At 35.4% G+C, this 24,452-nt stretch overlaps 1 protein-coding gene across 1 annotated transcript in view; it reads right to left on the bottom strand.

The window, feature by feature from the left end:
* The window catches only part of CCDC178 (coiled-coil domain containing 178), a 384,374-nt gene that overhangs the window by 42,901 nt on the left and 317,021 nt on the right, over positions 1 to 24,452 (bottom strand). The gene's annotated exons all lie outside the window — the stretch shown is intronic.

Genomic DNA, 24,452 nt, shown 5'->3' with positions numbered 1-24,452 from the left:
AGAACAAAGAAATAAATACCAAAATTTTCATATCAAATATTTCTTCATAAAAGAATTAAAACATCACATAAAATGGCCATTTTATGTTCTATTTATTATTCTGGGTACTGGTTACATTTAAGGGAGGCTAGCAAAACTTCATCAAGCAGTGCCCCTGTAACTTATGGAGCTTCCTGTGTGCATACTTCAATAAAACAGTTTACTTAAAAATCACCATCTTTAAAGTAGCTACATGCTGCTACCTGTGAATTCTTTATCTTTATGATCTTCATTATTCATTGAAAAAAGCCACACATAGGTATCTAGGTAAATCCACAGAAAACAAAGTCTCTATTCTTGGTAATTGGTTCATTTAAGATGAAAAAATAACCTTGTCTCTAAAGCTATTTTATCTTGGTAAATGCTGAAATACATTACTTGAGATTAGTTTCTGGGCATTTCAGATAATTTAAGCTATTGAACTAAATGGTAAATCACTTTTTGAAGAGGAAAATCTGTCAATATTAATTTTTCTGTAATATTTCAATATTTATTTAAATAAATACTTCAAGAAGTATTTATTTAAATAAATACTCCAAGAAGTATTTATTTGCCTTCAGAAATATTTATTTGCCAAAGTATTTATTTGCCTTCAGAAGGCAAATAAAAGGAAGATGAATTCTAGAAGATTTCCTAAAAGTGAAGGCAAGTTTTTTTTCACAAGTGGACATTCTTCAATGTGTGGAAGATTTTCCAAGTGGGAACTTACCAACCAGTGTGAACTGGATGACCATGCTTCCCACACCCACATCTTAAATGAGGAGAAGCTGCTGTATACAGTAAGTCAATTGTATTCACTCTTCTGTGCTCTAGCTTAGATCAGATCAGTTCAGTCGCTCAGTCGTGTCCGACTCTTTGCGACTCCATGAATCACAGCACGCCAGGCCTCCCTGTCCCTCACCAACTCCAGGAGTTCACTCAGACTCACGTCTATCGAGTCAGGTAGCTGCAAAGGTCTTAAATTAGTACTTTAAGTAGTAACCGGAGCTACTTAAGTAGAGATGTTCTTTAAATATCAAATAAGAAAGAGCAATATCTCAAAAATCTATAGCTAATGAGCCTCTACAAAAAGATAAACCAGGAAGAGAATAACTGAAGGCATTCTTAAAGAAGAATCAGAATCCAATGAAGGTCACATATATATGCATACATATGCACATTAAAGACAATATAATGATCAACTGTATCTATATAAACATATCTATCTATATATATCTATATAAACATATATATATATATATATATGGACAATTATTTAAGACCTGGGAAGGACAGTTGATTAAGAGTTGGTCATGATGACACCCTTTTAGGAAAGTGGTTATGATAAAAGCCCAATTGTAAGATGTCAGCCAACAGTGATCACTCAATAAATATTTACTGATACTAACTCAATAGAGTGAAATGGTAAAATTTTAGTGTCAAAAGTGAAGAAGTGAATAAGACGTTCAGGAACTTACAAAATAATGGAAGAGAAAAAAAACATAAACCAAGTAAATGCAAGACTCACAAAAATACATAAAGGAAAAATTAAAGAAAGAGCTTGGGCTCCAAAATCATTGTGGAGAATGACTGCAGCCATGAAATTAAGAGATGCGTACTCCTTGGAAGAAAAGCTATGACAAACATAGACAGAGTACTGAAAAGAAGAGACATTACTTTGCCTAAAAAAGGTCCATATAGTGAAAGCTATGGCTTTTCCTGTAGTCATGTATGGATGTGAGAGTTGGACCACAAAGAAGGCTGAGTGCCAAAGAATTCATGCTTTCGAACTGTGGTGTTGGAGAACACTCTTGAGAGTCCCTTGGCCAGCAAGGAGATCAAACCAGTCAATTCTAAAGGAAGTCAGTCCTGAATATTCATTGGAAGGACTGATGCTGAGGCTCCAATATTTTGGCCACCTGATGCAAAGGGCCGACTCATTGGAAAGGACCCTAATGCTGGGAAAGATTGAATAGGGAGGAGAAGTGGATGACAAAGAATGAGATGGTTGTATGGCATCACTGACTCAGTGGACATGAGGTTGAGCAAACTCCAAGAAATACTGAAGGACAGGGAAGCCTGGTGTGCTGCAGTCCATGGGGTCACAAAGAGTCAGACATGACTGAGCGACTGAACAACAAAAGAGAGAGAGAGAGAGAGTTAAGTTGTGAGTGGAAAAGTCCTTCAGGAGGACGCAGAATTCAGGTGGGACCAAAGTAACTTAAACAGTTTTTGATCTCATCAACTTCAATTAACCCAGTGTTTTTGGAATGAAACATGCCGATGATTACATTACCGAAGCATAATCATTTCCTGAAATGAGGACATGCCTGCCCTCTCATTCAAATTTTAGGGAAGGTGAGGTGGGATGAGGAAGTAAGTGATAGAAGAAACAGTAAAGGACAGAGAGGGACACAAACCCACTGGGTGGGAGGTTAGCAAGGGCACTTGCCGTGTACTCAGAAGAAAGAATGGAAAGCCACTGCCAGATGGACTGGCCTACTGATAAGCCCCAAGCAAGGATTTCAAGAATTTTGGAAGAGAATGGAATATTCTTATAAAAGTTTAAGGAGGAGTAATATTAGTGCAGGAAGAGGCATTTTGGGACAAGAACCTCAACTTCGTTGCCCTTGATTTTGTATACGAAAAGAGGAAGTGAGGGATCAACGATGTCAGGAAAGCAGAATCAGGAAACAGCTGGTATGTACTTTGAACCATTTTAAATGGCAAAGAGGAAGAAAGAGTTTTCTGACAACAGTTTCTGAGCAGTTCAAATGTGTAGCATATTTAGTAGTCTGCCTTTGTGAACTCTTTTCTGAAGGAAGCTCAAAGTTGGAATTCACTGATACTTCTTTTGAGATAATGATCACTGTGTATGTACCTATTTATGGGGAGGAAAACGAGTCAATGTCCATTTTGACGTGACATATGGAGATAGAGCTGGTGATTTTGTGTCAATGTGAGCACTGTGTATAATGTACCCTTGTGAGTACTGCATACAATGTACAATACTCATTTACACATTTGGTAAAATATATCTTCTGATTAAATTTAGGTTCTTGACATTTATTTACACTTTAAAGCTAGATACGCATTGACAGTAAAACAGAATAAATTAATATTGTCTCTTATAAGAATGGGGCTTCCCTGATAGCTCACTTGGTAAAGAATCGGCCTGCAATGCAGGAGACTCCAGTTTGATGCCTCCAGTATTCTGGGCTTCCTGGTTTGATTCTTATAAGAATGAGAGATTCTTCATTTTCTTGTTTTAATACACTAAATTATATGAATTTTTAAAATCTCTGTTACTTTGTCTGTCTACATAAATTCATGATAGCTGCTGACTCCTATATATCACATAAACCTGGCTTTAGTATTAAATGCTATATTGCATAGATCATACCACACAAATCCTCTAAATGGGTTTAGTGAAGTTGCTCAGTTGTGTCCGACTCTTTGTGACCCCATGGACCAGGCTCCTCCGTCCATGGGATTTTCCAGGCAAGAGTGCTGGAGTGGATAGCCATTTCCTTCTCCAGGGGATCTTTCCCGACCTAGGAATCGAACCCGGGTCTCCCACATTCCAGGCAGATGCTTTACTGTCTGAGCCACCAGGGGGTCATGTGCTAAACGGGTTTACATGTGTGTAAAAATACAATATGCTAAGAATAAAGTAACACTATTTGATATTCCAATTACAGGTTTCAAAAAAAAAAAAAAAAAAAAACAAACCAAAAACATTAGGACTAGCCATAATCAAATCAGTACCAAAATATCATCTTATACCATTCTCGTGTTCTTAGCGTAGAATTCAAAATTTCAGAGCACCACCTTTTCAGTTATTTTCTAGGGCTAGTTTTTGTTGATTAGTTGCTAAGTCATATTCAACTCTTTTGTGCTCCCTGGACTGTATCCTGCCAGGCTCCTCTGTCCATGGCATTTCTCAGGCAAGAATCCTGCAGTGGGTCAGTGGGTTGCCTTTTCCTTCTCCAGGGCTAGGGTGGAGCATAAAATGGTCTGGTTTACATTATGGTTGACAGGAGAATAAAGTAAAGCCTTGCTTTGCCTAGCTCAAAGGGGACAACTGGGATACATTGTAAAAGAGAGTGAAATAGTGTTGAAGGATCTGTTATTTACTGTCAAGGGAAAAAAAAGTATTCATAAGTGTGATTTTTAAAATAGGCTCTCAAATTATTTGATAGTTCTTCCCTTTAAGAAATTAAGCCGAATTCTCTTCCTTTTGAGTGTGGACTGGACTTAGTGACTCTCTTGTACTGAATAGAATATGGTAGAAGATAGAATGCTACTTCCCCCCCCCGCCCCACACACACATACACACACACACACACACACAGAGCTGTGACTTCTGCCCTGGGTTTTCTCTCTCATTCTCTCAGTTCATTTGATCTGGGGGGAGCCAGCTCCCATGTTGTGTGAGCAGCTCTGTGGAAAGACTCACATGGTGAGGAAATGAACAACAGCCCTGTGAGTGATAATGGAAGCAGATTCTCTAGCCTGTTCAGATGACTGCCACTCCAACCAATAACTCGACTGCAATCTTGTGGGAGACCTTGAGCCAAAACCACCCAGTTAAGCACCTCTTCATTCTTGACCCTCAGAAACTTCGTGAGAAAGTGAAGCTATGTTGGTTTAAGCTGTTACGTTTTGGCCCAATTTCTTATGCAAAAGTAGTTAACAATGGGTTCTTAATTCTTCTCTCTTCTTTGCCAAGCAAGGAAATAATTTACCATCTGTATTTTCTGAATGCAAAGTAAAACTGTTGTCCTAATTTGTTGCTTGGTTTAAGACTGAAGTTGATTTATTAGTAATAAGAGGGTGATTAATAAATACTTATTGATTGATGGAATGGTTTGTACCATCTAGGAGCTCGTTATTTTAATTGAAGACAGTACAGAGGAACTATGATTTAATAATCCCAGAAATTTAAAAATGATTATCAACAATATTTTCATGTAATACATCAATATATAAAAGGAAAAGAATCATTCCCCAAAGAACTTGATATGAATTAACACTGAACAAAAACAATCAACAATGAAAACATTATTGTGGCAAAATAGGAAGGAACAGAGACAATTTCTTTAACCTGTTAAAGGGTATAAACCAAAGCCTTCCAACAAACAGCTTACTAAATAGAGATACTTTAGAAACATTCCCAAGAATGCCAAGGAAAAATAAGTACGGATATCAGGAATCAATACCTTTACAATTTCATTGGCCAAAGCAATAATGAAAAAAGATAGGTATAAGAGGAAGAATATCTACATGGAAAATTCAAGAAACTCTATAAATCAATAATAGGAGGTAATGAGAGTTTAGGGACAATTTTTTCCTACAAGAGTAGCATTGAAAAAGATCAGTAGCATTAAAAAAATTAGTTATAACCAAATCTGAATTGTAATTTAAAAATTCCATTCATAATCACAATGTAAAACGTAAGATGGTGGTGGTGGTGGTGCTGTTTTGTGCTGTGCTCAGTTGCGTCAGTTGTGTCCGACTCTTTGCGACCCCATGGACTATAGCCCGCCAGGCTCCTCTGTCCATGGGATTTCCCAGGCAAGAACACTGGAGTGGTTGCCATTTCCTTCTCCAAAGTATATGATACCTAGGTTTTAATCTATTAAAGAATATGTAGAAGTTTATAAAGTAAATTTAAAAACATTTTTGAAAAATATAAAATAAGGATTGAATAAATGGAGATATAACATGTCCATATATGTGAGGAGAGGATCATGGGCATATCAATTTTTCACAAGTTGTCTATAATCTCATCAGGGTTCATGGGACTTGACCTGAAGTTCGTATGGATGAACAAAGGACTGGGAACACCTAAGGTGACTGTGAAATAGATAAGCTCAAATAATTTTCCATGCAGCATATAAAACTTGTCTTAAAGCTGTACTAAGAGCACTATCAGCACTGGAATGGATAAAAAACAGCTAATCAAAAAAAAAAAAGAAAAAGAGCTGAACAACAGAAATATTCATATAAAATACAGAAATTCAAAATATGATAAAGATAGCATTTAAGTCAGTGGAGAAAGGATGGCATAATTGATTTTCCCTGTACAAAGATACAACACAAAATTAGATCCTTAACTCATGATATACACTAAAACAAAAGCGAGACAGATTAAAATGAGAAAAGCTAAACTCAAGATTTTTGTATGGAAATATGACAGGCTAATTTTATGATTTTTAAGAGGGGAATGATTTTTTTTAAACTAAATATTAAAATAATAAATTCTAATGGAAAAAATGACAAATTTAATTACATTCAAATTTTTTAAAAACTTGAAATTTAGAGTAAAAACAAGCCACAGGCTTAGAGATGATATTAATAACACACAGCTGATAAGGATTAATTTCTTTAACAAAGAAAGAACCCTTAGAAATCAATAAAAGAAACAATACAAGCAATCTACCAGAAAAATGAGCAAATAATACAAAAAGGCAACTCACAGAAAAGGAGAGTTATTTGGCCAATAAACATTTGAAAACATATTCAAGATCCAGCAGAGTCAAACATACTTCACACTCATAAAGTTGGCAATTACTTAACAAAAAACAAAAAACAAAAAAAACTGTCCACATCAATCATTGGTAAAGATGTAGGAAAACCTTAAAGTTCATATCTTGTTCAAATTTGTTCATGATTTGATACAAAGAATTTATTCATTTTTTGATGTGGACAGTTTTTAAAGTCTTCATTGGATTTGTTTCAATACTATTGGTTTTATGGCCAAGAGGCCTGTGGGATCTTAGCTCCCCAATTAGGGATCAAACCCACACCTCCTGAGCTGGAAGGTGAAGTCTTAATCATTGGACTGCAAGGGAAGTCCCTTATACAAAGACTTTAAAGAGCAATTTGCCATTATCTGTTGAAGTTACAGGCATATTTTCCTTTTGATCCAGAAATTGTATTTAAATCTACAAATTCTAGACGAGTGATTCTCAAGACCAGAAGGATTAGTATCACCCCAGAGCTTGTTAGGAAACAGGCATTCAGACTCACTGAATTAGAACTCTGAAACGTAGCAACCGGTGTCTTAACCAGACCTACAAGTGATGTAATAATGAGAGATAATGCTTTTGAAACGGTCACGATATATTATCAAGGAAACAAAATAAAGTTCATGTATAGCATAACTTGCAATAATGAAAATTTGGACATCTGTCTACTCTTGAGGAATGAAAAAAAAAAAAAAAAACACTGTGGTGAGTTCATACCCTAAATCCTAGCATTTAAAATAAATACCCTAAAATTGCATGTGACATACATAGTATAACATTGACATAAATAAAAAAGAAAACTAGGACTTCTCTGGTGGCACAGTGGATAAGAATTCATCTGCCAATGCAGGGGCATGGGTTCGATTGTTGGTCCTGGAAGATCCGACATGCTGCAGAGCAGCTAAGCCCTTGCACAACAACTACTGAGCCTGTGCTCTAGAGCCCAGGAACCACAGCTACTGAGCCCACAAGCTGCAACTACCGAAGCCCGTGTGCCCTAGAGCCTGAGCTCTGCAAAAAGAGAAGCTGTTGCTATGAGAAGCCCATGCACCGTCACTAGAGAGGAGCCCCCAGTTGCCGTAACTAGAGAAAGTCCGTGCAAAGCAATGAAGACCCAGCACAGCCAAAAAGAAAGAAAGAAAACTAATAGTTATTTTAAAGTAACTACTACATAAACGTAGTATTGAAATCACAGATGAAATAGTAAACACTAAAAAAAGGCTAGTAGTTAACTCAGAAAGGAGGAAGTGAAGTGAAAGTCACTCAGTCGCATCTGACTCTTTGCAACCCTGCGGACTGAAGCCCACCAGGTTCCTCTGGGATCCTCATGGGACCACCAGGTCCATGGGATTCTCAGGTAAGAATCCTGGAGTGTGTAGCCATTCTCTTCTCCAAGGGATTTTCCTGACCCACAGCTCGAACCTGTGTTTCCTACATTGCAGGCAGATTCTTTATCGTCTCAGCCACCAGGGAAATTAATTATTATGTAAAGATAGTATTAAAAACACAGATGAAATGATGAACACTAAGAAGAGGCTAGCAATTAACTCTGAGAAAATAAGGAAACAATAGTATAAGGAGTAAGCAGATACAGGGTTTGGTGTACAATTGTCTATCCTGGTTTTATCATCCAAAGCAAGTATGTCAAATATCAAGATTTACAAAACTGGTAAAGCTACACAATGTCCTATTATTACAATTTATTTATTCACTTATAGCTTACACATAACTTTAAATTACTGTATGTTTGGTTGTTTCTAAAAAAAAAAAAAATTGCCCATCGGCTAAGTTGACATCTCTGTAAGAAGGGTATCCTCTATACATTGTGATGTGGGATTACTTTTGAAGAATCTTTTGAGATTCAGAAGCTGAACAAATGTTTTGGTCAACCCAGTATTAAAATCTGAGTTTAAAAAATATCCTATTACACTTGACTATTGGCTAACATAAAATATTTGTGTTTTTTTGTAAAACAAGATTTTTGTTATATATCTCCTCAATGTGATTATAAACAATAATAAAAGAATTACCCAAGGTATATGAGTTTACATCAATAAGGAAAGAATCACTACTTCTAGACACTTTATAAATTGCTAAAAAATTTGTATTCTCCCCACCCTGTTCACATATAAATACAGATGTTGAACAGTCATTTTATAACTTATTTCATACTAAATTGAATGACATATGTAACCCATTTTTATGAGAATTTGAATTTGCTAGTATTAGAGGAGGGTTGGTGGCACATCCATTGGAAAAATATAAGGGTATATAAACTGATTAATGGAGCTTCGGAGAAAGTTGTTTTATAACCCCTCAAATTAATCCTCAGACTACAATTGATTTTTTGTGATTTAAGTTTTCTAAAATTATCCCTAATAGGAATAACGGCAATAACAGTTTCATGTCAATCATGTTGATATTATAAAGACTATGCTAAGTCAAAGTTTTAAAAGGCAAAAACAGATATTACCAATATATTAATCTAGATAAACAGAATTCTTTGCAAGCTTAAACATACATTGTATGTTATTGTGTTGGGAACAATAGCAGACCAGTGCTTTTTTCTTTAAGAAAATTCCTTAACTTGTCTCTGTGCATTACAGAACATAAATATCTTTGCAAACATACTTTAGATAAAATTAAATCATTTTTAGAGACATATGGTGCCAAAAATTAACTCCCCAAAGACATAATTTAACTGGCTTTTGCAATTTAGGAACCCTGGAAAAAAATAAAGGGAACATTTCAAGGAAATGAGAAGTGTCCTTATAATGAATTTCTGCTTATAAGAATCAGACATAACAACAGTCTTTTTAATTAAAATACAAATACCATATGTATAGTTATTTGAAAATGAACTATAAATTGTTTTGCCAGAAAACAAAGACCAGTCAATACTGAAAAAACAGAAGTCCCTTGAAATACAAAAGTAATACTTGGCAGGACTTATAGTTCATGGACAGCACTCAGTTCTTCGTGAATAACAATTTGTCCATTACTGGACTTGTTTTCAATGCAACTGCTAAAGATTTGACTCTATGAGACAGATTATTAAACAATACCTCATTTATATATTTTGGAAGAAAAGTATCCTGAAAAGTGGATGATAGTTTAAAAGAACACAAAAATCTTCTGCATACACAAGAAAAATCCATTAAGAATCCATACACAAGAAAAGACATTCAAACAGGAAATTAATAGAATCACTGCAAGAAACAAATCTCATCAATGCAACATGCACAACAAATATGAGAGGTGTGGAGTATTTCACATTCTCGAAGTAAAAACCACTTCCCAGTACACTAGGGTGGGAACTGGGTATAAGTATGTGGTGCTGGCCATGTGTGACAATTGTTAGGGGGTACAGGATTTCTGAGGGATGTATCTGTGTATGCATGCATGGATTAACTCATCATAGGTATCTGAAAATTTGCAAGTACATCTGATGTGACTGCTAGTGAGCTTGAGAATTTCATAGGTGAGAAGCCTTCAGCCTAAGAGTGGAAATATTATAGAGATTCTTTACTGTGAAAGAAAGGTAAAGCATTTTGGAATCTCCTTGTGTTTCTCACCTATAAACATAGTCAAATATTGCAACAACAGTAGAAGCAGCTCAAAGAAAAAAAGATGCATATTTGACAAAGAAGAGAAAAAAAAATCCTGTGTTCTGCAGATGTGCATTTTTACCTTAGGTAATCCAATTAAAATCATATTTAAAGCTCTGACAAAATATGATAAGGGAAATAAGAGTATTTTCCCATCGGAATATATTTTAGGTGATAGATAATAGGAGCACACATACAGTCATTCATTTGCACGAGACTATTAAACTAATGATTATAATTTCTGACCTGCTTGTTATAAGATTCCATATACTGAAAGCATACTGCCTTTCTCTATTTCTGACATAAATAAAACTGATAAGCGAAGATATGTGCATGCAATTTTAATTCAACAGAGTGATGTGAAGTGCAGCTCACAAGGCAAATAGTATAAACCCTATCAGTTCTGTTTATTGTAATAACCCAAACAATGGCAATTACAAACTACCCCACAGATTTTTGGCATGGCAGGAATGACAGATCTACAAAATCCAGCTAATGCTGGTCTTTTTGTAGTACTCAGTTACCAAGCCGCACATGTACAATACACAAATCTCAAAAGTAATGAGATATTTCTTTATTATCAAATCCGTTCCACAGACTGGTGTTAAAGATCACATAGCTCATTTCTAGAAATCTCCTTTGTCAACCTCTTAGGTATACTTAAGAAAAATAAAACTCACATGCATTCACAAATTTTGAGCCAGCCTTTAAGGAAATTCATAAAGGACTACTCTGTTACTCTAATTATATAAATAATAATATGTTTTAAGATTCTGTATTTGGAACTCAGCTAAAATATAAAAACTCTTTTGACATGGGAGAAACCAAGCTGATTGGTAACAGATACTATGAAATCTCATAGTTCATAGTTAAAAGATCGAGTCTATTCCTTTATTTGAAAATACATATGTATATCTTTTGTATACATTACAATCATAAAACATGCTATTAGATTTTTTACATACATAATAGTATAAATAAACTTCAAACCTTACCAACTTCTTAGTTTCATAGAAGATATAACTGGTGCTGGAATAAAATGACTGCGTTCTGATGGATATTTGACTTACAAATTATAAAGATAATAATTTGGATATTTTGTTTACCTAAGTTGCTAAATTTCACACAGTTCTCTTGAACAGTTCAAATAGAAACAAAGAAATAAAAGTATTATCTTAATTCTAAAACTACTAACCTCTGTGATTTAGAAGAAAGATGTTAATAAAACAATTTTAAAAATTCTGTAATAGAAATTATCCTCACAAGAAAAAAGACCTAACACTGTGTAAATGAAAATTAATTCTTTTTAAAAAGTTGAAAATGGAATTACATGAAGGCTAAAAAATAGGTTAAGCCATCACTATATTTTAGAGATGAACATATTCTTAAAGTTTCCATTTCTTTGCCTGTCAGTCATCTGTCCAAGAGTAATTAAATCCTTTGATTTTAAAAATGTGGTCAAATGAATGCCCTACACAGGCCTGTTTGGTGTTCACTTATGAACTGTGGGTGAGCAATTTTCTTTGATGACTATTCACAGTATATCTTTACAGTCTTATGAGACCTACTTATTTTGATGCAAATGAGTCAAGGGGATACTTTAAAATAGCATTTCCCTAAAATCAATTCACAATAAAAACATTATATCAAAAATGATTAATTATAGAGCTCACTGACTTATTTTGAATCTTCAAGAAGATATACAATATTTTTCTACTCTAAAGACATCCAGTTCCATTATAAATACCTCCAGTAGCTTTATTTCATTTACACACAAATAGACATAATTGTTTCTGAAATTATTTTTTGAAACTATTTGCAAGTTTCAACTGCAAGTGTAAAGAAAATAGACAACACAATCATGCAAATAGGGGTGAGCCTGGAGACAGAAACCAGTTTGCAGCTATAAGAAATCAAGGGTCAGAAACAGATGAACTTCTTTATAAACTACATCTAGAATGCAAAAATCTTATGACCTTATTTTTGTCTTAGCTTCTTGTTACTGATATAGAATTGCTCTGGGGCTAGAAAGATTTCAACAATCAGAAGAAAATCTGCAAAACAGTGCAATTATCATGGATGCCAAAAATTTACTAAACCATTTGTTGGCTTGAACCAAAGGATCTAAATGAATCCATGGGACAATAGATACTACCAAAGATGTGTATAATAATAAAACAATGTCGTTCAAGTATGTGTAACTAATCACATTTTTTTCAACAAACATTATGAACTAAATTCCAGGAGACTCATGGAAGCTGAAAAGTAAAATGGTGTTTGATGATTAATATCTATGGAATGACAGTAACTCATAGTAAGGAAATTTCAACTGTTGTGCCACATTCTGGAAGTTCCTGGTGATAGCACTGAAGGTATCATTGGATACTTGAAAGCTCAAGCAGATCTAGGTACTAGCACGCTATGTGATTTTGTGTGACAGCGTTACTTAAACCTTAACTGACTCATCAAACAAACAAGTGTAATAGGTATAAACTGGATTGTAAGGAGGCTATGTGGCCACTTGGCTTTCCATTTCTTCAGAGGAATTTGAAAACCTCTTGTCACCTCTTCTGTTCCCATTTCTTTATCTCCTTCACCCTTCAGACTTCTACCATTTCACTAAATGGCTCTAAGCAAAGTCATCTTTGGTATCTGATATAGCTAACTCCTTTATCACTCTTTCAAACTCTTTACTTTGATTTTATTCTTGGTTTTGCTGTACTGTTCTACACTTCCTTTTCAGTCTCATTTGCTGGTTTGGAACAACTGTAATGAAGAAATATTTTAGATAAAGTAAAACTGGGTTTATGGCCTATGTTCCTACCAGAGAGGATGCAATTCAGGGAGAAGGAAAATGATTGCAGAGAGGAAATAATTGCAAGGAGAAATGATGAACAATAACAAAAAAGGTAAATACGTAGATAAAATCAAACATGGTCAGTGCAAAATAATAATATTATAAGAAATGGCAGTAAAAATTATAATATCTAACTAGAGAATCTAAAAGAGAGACACCAAAATGTTTTAGAGCAAAAGTATATATGTCTGAATGTAAGAAATATGAGTTAAAATGGTCTAACTCATAAAAAACATACTGTACTAAAATACAATATGAGGCACATTTTGTTATCAGATATTCATGGGAAAATTGAAAGTATATTAATAAAAATAAAATTTCAAATAAAATGTTAGAAATAGTGGTTGACTGTCAAGTTAAAGGAGAAAATGGAATTAAAAAAGAAACAAGAATCCTCAATTAATTAAAAAAGCCAAGCAGGGAGAAAAAGGAAGCAATAGAATAAGCAAGACAATTAGGAAACCAAAAGATAATAGAATGAAGTACAAACACATAATTTATAATAATAACTGTATATGAATTATTCTCATCACTTATGACAAGAGATTAGATTTAAAAACGATGCTTATATATGAAAAGTGCTTGATAAAGGACAGAAATGGTATGGACCTAACAGAAGCAGAAGATATTAAGAAGAGGTGGCAAGAATACACAGAAGAACTGTACAAAAAAGAGCTTCACAACCCAGATAATCATGATGGTGTGATCACTCACATAGAGCCAGACATCCTAGAATGTGAAGTCAAGTGAGCCTTAGAAAGCATCACTACCAACAAAGCTAGTGGAGGTGATGGAGTTCCAGTTGAGCTATTTCAAATCCTGAAAGATGATGCTGTGAAAGTGCTGCACTCAATATGCCAGCAAATTTGGAAAACTCAGCAGTGGCCACAGGACTGGAACAGGTCAGTTTTCATTCCAAACCCAAAAAGAGGCAATGCCAAAGAATGCCCAAATAACCACACAATTGCATTCATCTCACATGCTAGTAAAGTAATGCTCAAAATTCTCCAAGCCAGGCTTCAGCAGTATGTGAACTTCCAGATGTTCAAGCTGGTTTTAGGAAAGGCAGAGGAACCAGAGATCAAATTGGCAACATCCGCTGGATCATGGAAAAAGCAAGAGAGTTCCAGAAAAACATCTATTTCTGCTTTATTGACTATGCCAAAGCCTTTGACTGTGTGGATCACAATAAACTGTGGAAAATTCTGAAAGAGATGGGAATACCAGACCACCTGACCTGCCTCTTGAGAAATTTGTATGCAGGTCAGGAAGCAACAGTTAGAACTGGACATGGAACAACAGACTGGTTCCAAATAGGAAAAGGAGTTCGTCAAGGCTGTATATTGTCACCCTGCTTATTTAACTTCTATGCAGAGTACATCATGAGAAACGCTGGGCTGGAAGAAACACAAGCTGGAATCAAGATTGCCAGGAGAAATATCATTAATTTCAGATATGCAGATGACACCACCCTTATGGCAGAAAGTGAAGAGGAACTGAGAAGCCTGTTGATGAAGGTGAAGGAGGAGAGTGAAAAAGTTGGCTTAAAGCTCAACATTCGGAAAACTAAGATCATGGCATCTGGTCCCATCACTTCATGGGAAATAGAGGGGGAAACTGGAAACAGTGTCAGACTTTATTTTTTGGGGTCCAAAATCACTAGATGGTGACTGCAGACATGAAATTAAAAGATGCTTACTCCTTGGAAGGAAAGTTATAACCAACCTAGATAGCATATTCAAAAGCAGAGACATTACTTTGCCAACAAAAGTCCATCTAGTCAAGGCTATGGTTTTCCCAGTGGTCATGTATGGATGTGAGAGTTGGACTGTGAAGAAGGCTGAGCGCCGAAGAATTGATGGTTTTGAACTGTGGTGTTGGAGAAGACTCTTGAGAGTCCCTTGGACTGCAAGGAGATCCAACCAGTCCATTCTGAAGGAGATCAGTCCTGGGATTTCTTTGGAAGGAATGATGCTGAAGCTGAAACTCCAATAGTTTGGCCACCTCATGCGAAGAGTTGACTCACTGGAAAAGACTCTGATGCTTGGAGGGATTGGGGGCAGGAGGAGAAGGGGATGACAGAGGATGAGATGGCTGGATGGCATCACTGACTCGATGGTTGTGTTTGAGTGAACTCTGGGAGTTGGTGATGGACAGGGAGGCCTGGCGTGCTGCGATTCATGGGGTCACAAAGAGTTGGACACGACTGAGTGACTGAACTGAACTGATACTTTTCAAGAACCATACTAAAATCTATAAAAAACTGAAACTAAATAAACAAACGTAGCATAGTAGGCAGTTGGTAGTCCAATGAAATCTTGGGTATACAAAGCAAAAGAGACTTTTAAGACAAATAGTATTTTTAGACATAGAGATGATCAATATATATGTGTAATGGAAAACAATTGCTCAATTAATGAGAAATATATATCAAACATTTGTATGGCAGTAATGACTAATAATGGAAATCCATAAATGTATCAACATATAAGAGACTTCATATTTTGCCATCTATTTTGAGAAGTCAAAAATTAAAATAATGATGATTAACAGGGTTAACAACCTTGATCTAGCAAATATGTGTATAAAAAATAATCTCTCACACATGCCCCAAATTATAAACTGCACAGTCTTCTTAAGCATACATAAAACTCTAATACTTGAAACTTGCATAAATTCAAGCATCAATCATATCCAATTCTATGAGATTATAAAACAAGTCTTATTTTTTCAGGAAACTGGTATAGTACAGACTATGTTCTTAAGATAAAAGCAAATAAATTAGAAGCAAAAAAAAAGACAAAATAAATATCTTAATACAGCTTTAGAAATTTATGTGTATACTTCTAAATAAAAGATGAATCAAAATAAATCACAATAAATTTCTAAGTACTGAATACCGAATGATAGTTATACAAATATCAAATGTGTAGGCTACAACCAGATGATACCTACAAGAACATCTATTTTTATGTTAGAACCATTATGTAGCACACTTTAATATACATAATTATTTGGCAATTATTGCTCAATAAAGTTGAAAAATAAAAAAAATGAAGAAGAAAGGCAGAAATTAAGGAGATGTCATAAAAATAAAATAGTTAATGTAGAAGAACAGAATTCTTTGTGCAAAAATGTTGGGAAAGAATTCAGCGAAATGGAAATCAAACGTATAACAAAGAAAATCCACAAAGGCAGTGTTGGTTCTTAGCAAAGACCAGTAAAATATACAAACTTCCACCAGGATTTACATAATGAAATAGAATGTAAAAATTAATAACATTTTAACTAAAAAGAGAAGCAGCCTCTTGCATCTTCAGGCTATGCTCTGACTGCTTTTCAGTTTGGTTCTTTAAAGTCTGTGTAGGGAAGTCTTATAATCTCCTTTCTACACTTAAAACAAAACTTTTCTATGGTTGACCTTCTCCCCTCTGAACTTCTATCTCAAGATACATCCCTCCATAAACTGTAAGTAGTCCAATTAACCAAATTCTGTGTCATATATCAATGCTCCCAAAGAGATCTGTGTTAATTACTCTGTGCATTTAAGAAGGGCCTCTGCACATTGCTTTACCCAAGGGAGTAAATCAAATGATAGGAATTTTAGATATCGTACTGTGTTCATGGTAGATAGTACAGAAATAATGGGAACTTCTAGGCCTTCCCAAATTCTACCTCAAATGTGGCTACATATTCTATAAATTTAATATGTAGACACTTAGTCATAGTCCTTGGAACAAATGAAAGTATAATAGTTGGACCAATTTTATTATGTTTTCTGTCATGTTAGTTTAAGTAGTGTCAAATCAAGCAATTGTTTTTTTTCCCTTTCACTTTGAGTAAATGAGCTTTGCGGAGATCTAGTCACTCCTTTGTTCTTTTGACAGCTTGTTCTGCTCATTACATGATATGTGGGATTATCAAATCAATAAGATTTTGCTGTTTCTAAAATACATTATATAATGGGATAAACTTCCTGAATATTTCCAAATACAAGTTTCAAGTCAAACTTAAAGTCAGAAAGTGAAATTTAAAACATAGAGGTTGACACACAAAACTATTCATGATAGTATCCCTAAGCCATGGCTCATGGATATTCAATAGTTGTTTTGGAAGTAAGTTAAAAAAAAAAAAAAGACACAAGATGATAGCTGGGAAAACTTTGCAACCTTAGAGTAAATGAGAGAGAAAGGTATATGAACACTGTGAAAAAATTAGGAGACTTCTGAGAAACAGAAAAGATAAAATTATTTACAAAATGAGAAGGACCACAGTGGAAGCTGTTATCTGCTTTTTCTGCTATGCAATTAGGTCCTTGAGGGTATGGTTTGTTGTGATATTCATTTTTGTGTTCTCGTACCTCATTCAGGGCCAGGTGCATGGAAATTTCTCAATAAATATTATTTGAATGACTTAATTAATAAATATCAGGACTTTAATGAGTGCCAAGGAAGCTGGGTTATTTTCACTTCAATTACAACGAATTGTACATTGTAAAATTTTATTAGCTCTTATGCCTGTTGAACCAACACCACAGGTTAACGCTGTACAATATAGGCCCATATTACAACAGAGATTACTACTCTATGAGGGAGGCTTCACTGGGGCATCTCCCTGCCCCAGGCAGAAAGACAAAACTTCCTCCTCCATGCTCCCATGGAAGTCTAATATTATCTCTAATAAAGCATGTCACATTGAATTACAAACCTTTTCTAACATGCAATTTTGCCAGTAGACTCCGAGCTTATTGGGAAGATATATTTGCTTTGCTTCCAATTGCATCACCATGTTGTTTAGCACCATAGCAGGATCTCAGCAACATCTGTTGCACGAGGGGAAGAGAAGGCATACCATGGAAGCACAAATCACATTCTCCCGAGATGTCTACATTCTAATCCTTGGATCCTATGATTCTGCTACTTTATATGGCAAAAGGGATTTTGCAGATATAGTTAAGTTAAAGATTTCCAGATAGGGAGATTATCCTGGATTATCCAGATGAGCCCAGCATCAAAAGAACCATTATAAGAAGGAGACAGGGGCACAAAGGCAGAAGAAGCTATATGAAGACACAATGAGTCAGTGAAGATGTGATGACAAAATGCTGATGTCCCTGTGAGAAAGGGGCCATGAGCTAATGAATTCAAGTCGCCTCTAAAAGCTGGAAAATATGAGGCCACATTCTTAGAACCTTCAGGAGGAACTAGCTCTACCTACACTTTAGCTTCAGCTCAGTGAGACTGGTTTTGGACTTCTGACTCCCAGAACCATATGAGAAACCTGTGATGTTTCAATTGCTAAGCTTCCATTACTTCTACTACCAGGAAATATGCAGTTTCTTTTCACCTAAGTTTAAGGAGGCACAGTCTTCTCTTCCCCTTTAATAAATATTTACTGACTACCTACTACGGGCCTAAACTACAGTAGGAGGCATGGGATATGCAACTCTGTATGAGACATGATGCTTGTGCATTTCAAACAGGGTAGAAACCTGCAAAGGCCAGGCACGTGCATATAAAAAGGTGACCAGAGACCAGCAACATAAAGGAGTGTTTGATAAATACCAAGTGAAAGTGCAGAAAGCGTTAGAGGAGTTCAAAATGGATTGAAATCACTCTAGTTGCCAGTAGCTGGGACAGCTTTCTTGAGGAAGTAAGTTTCAAGAAGAAACTTCCACACTGAGGCATAAAAAAGGTCATTCTAACAAGAGAGAGAAACATGGGCAAAGAAAGCTGTTGGAAAGGAATTAGTGTATTTTGACTTTAGTGAGCAAAAAATGGCCTGAGCAGAGCAGAAGAAAGGAGAAGATGGGGGAAAAACAGATTGGTGGCAGATGGAGGATGAGAAAGTAGAGCAAGCTAAATACTAAGCGCAGGGGTTAGAATTTCACCCTAGAGTTATAGTACTTGCTTCTATGACCAAGGAGTACGATAAATACTAAACAAAGCAGCTTCTTTCTCAAGTCTGTTCAATTTTGTTTAGTCTCTTTCAGTTACTGGCAGTCTTACATACACACCTGTTACCTAGTGTGACCCTGAGTAACCTCAGAGTTAACCCATGAATGTTCTGCTTTCCTCCAGCATGCCCATCCAGTTGACTGCTATATCTTAAATACTAAGTCCAAAATTTGTCTGGGTTCCATTCTTTTTCTCTAAACATATTGTCATAGTTTGGAGTGGGTTGCCATTTCCTTCTCCAGGGGATCTTCCCGACTCAGGGATCGAACCCAGGTCTCCTGCATTTCAGGCAGACGCTTTAACTTCTGAGCCACCAGGAAAGCCCACAAAATAAGCTAAAAGTAAACAAAACAAGATATTTTGATGAATTGTTTCACAAGACAGAAAGGTGGCCAGACACACAGAAAGAAAGCCAAGAAAATGCAGACACAAAAGTAAAAGCATCAAAAATGTAAAGACTAAGAGACTCATCATGTGGAAATTTTCCTCATGAGGAAAAATAATTTTAACCCTTTGCTGAACTCCTTCTCCAGGCAAGCAGTGCATGAATTTGGGCCTGCATCACTGAATCCCAATTCCATTTTGCCTCGGAAATGTTTGTTTCCATTAATACTGTACCTACAATTTTATGTAATGAAACCCAAACAGAAGACAGAAGTTGAAACACAGTAGTTCACTTATATAAAACTGAATGGAAAAGTTTCTAAGATTAAAATTGACCTAGAATATCACAAAATTCATTACTTTGTTCAACAGAAGTTGTGAGTTAGCAAGTAGATAAATATGTTTCAAGTGTCCAGTTTAATTGGTTATGGCCACCTGAAGCACAGTGTGTCGATGGTTGTGAAGGTTAGTCTGTACAAAACAAAAAAGATAATTCAGTGATGATAATCCATATCTTCCGTGGGTGTGAAAGGGGAAAAAAATGACATTAAGGGTGGACTGTAGTTTTAGCGATTATAATATTATGCAATATTTCTAAAGTCCCTAATTCATGGTTTCATACCAACAGGTCCATTTTTTTGTTTAATGGTTTACTTGAAAATGTGTATTTTATTGGCCAGTTTGAAGACAGGCCCTAAGTTATGCAAAAAAGCTCAGAATAACACTTGGTAATGACTCTGTACTCCCTTTCATAGGCATGGGGCACAGTCACTGGGAACAGCATTTCATTAATTTATATGTGGTACTGCATTTCAAATAAATGAGACTGGTTATCAGTGGAAGGATATCTTTTGGCACATGATTAAATCTGCAGGTAAGAATCAGGGTTCAACTATGTGGCAGAAGTATTATTTTTAATGGATTTATCCATTTTACAAAAAAAAACAATTGCTATTTAAGTATGCACACTGAATGTGATTGCTCAAAGAGTAATTTTAAATGAGGTTACCAAATGTCAACATATATTTGCTTGTATTCATTTAAAAATATGATGTTTTAGTTTTTCAGAATTACTTTGTTTTACTTCTAAATAAGTAAATATATATTTTACCTATATATTTTCTTTAAATTTTATAAAACATTTCTTTAACAGTTTTACACATATTAAATTAAAAAAGAAAAAAAAAAGAGTAATTTTAAAATATTGTATGAGTATATATTAAAGACTGCCTTTGGTTAAATCATGGCACCCTCTCTTATTATCAGGCTTCCCTGGTGGCTCAGATGGTAAAGAATCTGCCTGCAATACAGGAGACCCACGTTCGACCCCTGGGTCAGGAAGATCCCCTGGAGAAGGGAATGGCTACCCACTCCAGTATTTTTGCCTGGAGAATCCCATGGACAGAGGAACCTGCCGGGCTACGGTCCATGGGGTCACAAGAGTCAGACACAGCTGACGGACTAACATTTTCACTTTTCTCTTGTTATTACTGTACTATTGGACAAGTTACTTAACCACACGATGTCCTCCCAATCTTCTCATACATTTTTCTTCTATTAAATATGATAGTGAACCCAATTCAAAACAAAATATCAATGAAAGTTTTGGGGAGGGAGATATTTAATTGTGACTCTTAAATTTATGCAAAGAGTGTACAGTTTAAAAATATTTTTGACAAAGAAATGTTAAAGGGGAAATTCTATCATATTATATATTACAAGTTATACCAAAGAAAAAGTCACGCTATGAACATTGGGGTGCATATGTTTTTTCAAATTATACTTTTCTCCAAATATATACCCAGGAGTGGGGTTGCTGGATCAGGTACAATTCCAGTTTTATTTTTTAAAGGAACCTGTTCTTCATAGTGGCTGTACTAATTCACATTCCACCAGCTGTGTAGGAGGGTTCTTTGTTTCCACACCTTCTCCAGCATTTATTATCTGTAGACCTTTGATGATGGCCATTCTGACAGATACCATATTGTAGTTTTGATTTGCATTTCTCTAACGATTACCAGTGATAAACATCTTTTCACGTGCCTGTTAGCCAGTTGCACATCTTCTTTGGAGAAGTGCCGATCAATAGACAAGTGGATAAAGATGTGGTTTATATATACAATGGAATATTAGCCATAAAAAAAGAATGAAATAATATCATTTGCAAAAACATAAATGGACCCAAAGATTACCATACTAAGTGAAGTAAGACAAGGAAAGCAGAGAAAGCCAAATATTATATGATACTGCTTTTATGTGGAATCCAAAAAAAAGATACAAATGAACTTACTTACAGAACAGAAACAGACTCACAGACACAGAAAACAAACTATGGTTACCAAAGAAGGGAGGGATAAATTAGGAATTTGGGATTAAAATATATACTTTACTATAAATAAAACAAATAACCAGTAACCAATAAGGCCCTACTGTTTAGCACAGAAAACTATACTCAATATCTTGTAATAATGTACTAGAAAAGAATTCAAAAAGAATATATTTATCTATCTATATAAATATATAACTGAGTCACTTTGCTGTATACCTGAAACTAACACAATATTGTAAATCAACTATATTTCAATAAAAATAAAAATAAACATGAATCATATATCACACACACACAAAAAGAATCAAAATCTGGAATCTGTGAGAGGATTAACAGAGCAATGAATCCAAGCTAATAATTGTGAAATAAGTATAATAATGCTGACATTTAACATTAAAGATATATTGATATTGTCAGGCACTGGTCCAATTATTTTATATGATTATCATTTTTTCTTTTTGATAAATCTGAGATACTATTAATATTACTATTATATACAAAGAAGCAAGCACAGAAATATTAAGTAAATTTGGTCAAGTATAGTATAAAAGAAATTTAACTTAAAGAAGGCAGAACATATCAACAATGTTGAAAAAACTGGAAATTTGAAAAACTATATATCATATCCTTAGTTCATATCACATATCAAATAATATTTCATTTTATGGAAAATGCTCAATATATAAAGTTATATGAATAAAATAGGATATAAAACTGCAAGTATAGGACTTCCCTGGTGGTCCAGTGGTTAAGAATTCACCTGCCAATGCAGGGGACACTGGTTCAATCCCTCTTCCAGGAAGATGCCACAGGCAGCGGGGCAACTACGCCTGTACGTCACAGCTGCTGAGCCTGTGCACCTTAAAGCTGGTGGTTTGCACTAAGAAAAGCCACGACAATGAGAAGCTTGCATACCACAACTATGCAGCAGCCCCGTACACAGCAAAGAAGACCCAGCACAGCCAAAAATAATTCATTAAAAAAACACTGCAAGTATAATGTGATTTCAAACAGGTAAAATATGAATCGAACTACAAACCATAGAAACCAGAAGAAAATTCAGATCATTTTTCAATTGATCATGAGATGGACACATATTTTCTAAGAAAAAAACAATGTAATAAAAAAAAAAGAACTAGATGCATTTGACTGCAAAAAAAAAAACTTAAAATGCTGTATAAATTCCCCAAATTTGCATCTAAAAAATACCTGAAGCAAAAAAGTTAAAAATGCATTATAAAGAGAACAGACAAATCAATAAGAAAAAAAAAAATAATACCTCACTAGGAAAAAATGAGCAAAGATCAGGAACATATTAGAAATTAATTAATACACATGTTAAAGAATATCCAATGCTATGTATAACAAAGGAATATAAAATGAACTTACTTAATGGTAGCAGTCACCCCATATTCCAATTTACAAAGATCTAAAAGTATAATTCAATCTTCTAATTTTTATGATAAGCTTTCTGCCTGGGAATTCATATTAAATTTCTTTTAAGGATCTCATAAGCCTTTACTATCTGGCCTCTTTGTGTGTGTGTGTGTATTTCCGGGGGGTAAGGGGGTGACAGGGAAGGTAAATATCGCCTTGGCCAGGCCATGGTGCCTATACGTCAATTTGGCTAGACCATGGTGCCTAGATATTTGGTTAAAAACTATTTTAGATGCTTTCATCAAAGTATTCCTTCAGAAAGTAAAGATTCTGCCTGCAATTCAGGAGACCCAGGTTTGATCCCTGGGTCAGGAAGATCCCTTGGAGAAGAGAACAACTACGTACTCCAGTATCCTTGCCTAAAAAATTCCATGCACAGAGGGGCCTGGCAGGCTACAGTCCATAGGGTCACAAAGAGTCGGACATGACTGAGTGACTAGCACTTTTAACTTTCAACCTTTAAATCAGTAGACTTTTTGTAAAACAGACTGCTTTCCACAATATTGTTGGATCTCATCTCATTTTATATATATATATATATATATATATATATATATATACACACACACATATATAAAAATTATATAGTTTATTTATATATATATATATATAAATATATATATATTAATTGCTCTTCAGTTGCTCAGTCATGTCCGACTCTTTGCAACCCCATGGACTGCAGCATATCAGGCTTCCCTGTTTTTCATCATCTCCTGGAATTTGCCCAAACTCATGTCCTTTGAGTTGGTGATGGTATTCAACTATCTCATCCAATGCTCTGCTACAGTTCCGAGGGTGGCAGAGTCAGACACAACTAAAGTGACTGAGCACAAACACAGATATCAGATCAGATCAGATCAGATCAGTCGCTCAGTCGTGTCCGACTCTTTGTGACCCCATGAATCGCAGCATGCCAGGCCTCCCTGTCCATCACCAACTCCTGGAGTTCACTCAGACTCATGTCCATCGAGTCAGTGATGCCATCCAGCCATCTCATCCTCTGTCGTCCCCTTCTCCTCTTGCCCCCAATCCCTCCTAGTATCAGAGTCTTTTCCAGTGAGTCAACTCTTCACATGAGGTGGCCAAAGTACTGGAGTTTCAGCTTCAGCATCAGTCCTTCAAAAGAAATCCGAGGGCTGATCTCCTTCAGAATGGACTGGTTGGATCTCCTTGCAGTCCAAGGGACTCTCAAGAGTCTTCTCCAACACCACAGTTCAAAAGCATCAATTCTTCGGTGCTCAGCCTTCTTCACAGTCCAACTCTCACATCCATACATGACCACAGGAAAAACCATAGCCTTGACTAGACGGACCTTTGTTGGCAAAGTAA

Source organism: Bos indicus x Bos taurus, chromosome 24 (assembly GCF_003369695.1).
Source record: "Bos indicus x Bos taurus breed Angus x Brahman F1 hybrid chromosome 24, Bos_hybrid_MaternalHap_v2.0, whole genome shotgun sequence".
Classification (NCBI taxonomy): Eukaryota; Metazoa; Chordata; class Mammalia; order Artiodactyla; family Bovidae; genus Bos; species Bos indicus x Bos taurus.
Note: the sequence above shows the minus strand (reverse complement) of the source record. Positions and strands in the feature narration are given on the sequence as shown.